Here is a 2,479-nt window from a genome sequence, read left to right on the forward strand (position 1 = left end):
GCCCAGTGTTACCCAGAATGCCCAATGTCACCCAGAATGCCCAGTATTACCCAGAATGCCCAGTGTCACCTAGAATTCCCAGTGTTACCCAGAATGCCCAGTGTCACCTAGAATTCCCAGTGTTACCCAGAATGCCCAATGTCACCCAGAATGCCCAGTGTTACTCAGAATGCCCAGTGTCACCTAGAATTCCCAGAGTTACCCAGAATGCCCAATGTCACCTAGAATTCCCAGTGTCACCCAGAATGCCCAGTGTTACCCAGAATGCCCAATGTCACCCAGAATGCCCAATGTCACCCAGAATGCCCAATGTCACCCAGAATGCCCAGTGTTACCCAGAATGCCCAATGTCACCCAGAATGCCCAGTGTTACCCAGAATGCCCAATGTCACCCAGAATACCCAGTGTTGCCCAGAATGCCCAGCATTGCCCAGGATTCCAGTGCCACCTATTTTGGCCCTGCAATAAGATGTATTCCAGCCCACAATGGGCAGCTGAAGAGACCTGCAGAGGATACCACCATCTTGCAAATGGTTCAGGTTTGATTCCCAGCACACACATGGTGGCTCAAAACCACAGGCACTCTAACACCCTCTTCTGCCCTCTGCAGGCACCTGTATGCATCTGGTGCACAGACATGCATGGGGCTCTGAACTCCCGTGAACATACAATAAAAACTAAAAAGAAAAATAAAAGATGCTGTAAACAATTAATTGATCTTTAAAATGTTACTTTGAGAAAAAAAACCCTAATAATCTTGTGATGCTTGCATCTGAGAAGGACGTTGAACCTTTAGGGGGGTGGTTGTGAACACATAATTTTGTTAGTTATCACACAAATAATCAAGTAACTATTGTCTTCCCTTCACATATCTGAATATGGCTCAGGAGGGCTGTCACCGGAGCTCTCTGTGCTGAGATATCTTTATTAATGAGCAAGAAGCTGAGGCAAATATTGCAGTAATTAAATCTACTGTGGATACTAATCTAGAAGGCACAGCAAGGTGCCAGGGGGACGGGGGACAACGACAACAGATGTCACACGTGTTTACTCAGCGTGCTTAAGAACGAGGAATGCGAACATCAGAATGGGTTTTGATGCTGGATAATGAAAATCTCAGGAGAGAGATCCGTGTAGACTACTGGAAAGTTCTGCAGGAAGCAATCTCCAATTGCTGTGTTATATCTCAGCCAGAACACTAAGGAAGCATAGCTCTGCCTGCAATGGGATCTCCAGAGAAGGCAGGGACATTAGTTGGCAAATTCACTTTTTTAAGACAGGAAAGAGGAAGCCAGGTGATTTGAAACTGTGTTTACTATGTGAGTGTGGTTGAGATGTACTCTTCCAGGCCTACAAGAAAGCAGAGGCCTGTCAAAAGAGCCCTCTTCATGGGAGGAGTCAAGGTGAGTCTTCAAGACAACTAAAAGAATTGATGTTCCAGGGACACGTGCTTGCTGAATTCCTATGGGCCAGACATCAGCCTGTGCGGTTACACACCACCGTCACAGGGGCCCAGTTACTCTTCACCATTGACTCTGCCCACCTAGCAGTTGTCCTTAGCAAAGCATGCTGGGTCCAAGAAGGTGACACCCAGATAGAGGGTTCAGAGAAGAGGCAAGGACAATTCTAAGACAGGCCGCTGAGCCAGTGTCTATGATGCTGGGAAGTCCATGCTGGGGGTGGGGCCCATGAGAAAGGCCTTAGCTCAACCCATTCGCTTCAATTGGTTGAAGGGCAATGGATCTTCTATGCTGGGGTCTCAGGATATAAGGAATCAGGAAGGACTGCTGTATAAATAGACTCTCTCAACACAGTGAGTGAACTCAATGGCCTGCCCGTATCACTGAGGAGAGTGAAAGATACACACTGGTGGGGCTGAAGGGCCATCAGGGAAGGCCTCGTGGACTTCCAAACAAAGCTTGGCTGTCCAGATGGTCCAAGTGGAAATGTGTTGGTGGGGAAAGGAGAGAGGAGAGAAGTGTTCCAGAAGGAGGGAGCAGTATCCGTAGCCCCGAACGGTAAGGAAGAATACACAAAGCTTCTGAAAGAATGGAGCATTATTATTAATGGGGCACAGGGTGAACTCTTCTAGGTCTTGACAGTATCTGGATCTCCTTTTTTGAGTATACAGAAAACTAAATCGCCCTCTACGTTGCAGGGAACAGTGGCCATAGGCAAGTTCTGACCAATGAAAGGTGAATGCAAGTGAAGTGTGACATTTCTGAGTTGGTGGACATAGTAGTCCAACATGAGTCTCTAGTTGTCCCCATACCCTTAAATTTTTTTAAAAAAAGCTCTGATCTGAGAGGACAGAGCCATGGGAGCCTGGCAAGGACCAGACCTTTGTCTTTGAGACTTCGGGGAATATTCTCTCTGAGTTAGAAAGTTTGCCTGGCTCACAGCCATCCATCGAACTGAGTACATGGTCCCCAGTGAAGGAGTTAGAGAAAGGTCCAATGGAGCTGAGGGGTTTGCAGCC

Source organism: Mastomys coucha, unplaced genomic scaffold (assembly GCF_008632895.1).
Source record: "Mastomys coucha isolate ucsf_1 unplaced genomic scaffold, UCSF_Mcou_1 pScaffold3, whole genome shotgun sequence".
NCBI classification, from domain to species: Eukaryota; Metazoa; Chordata; class Mammalia; order Rodentia; family Muridae; genus Mastomys; species Mastomys coucha.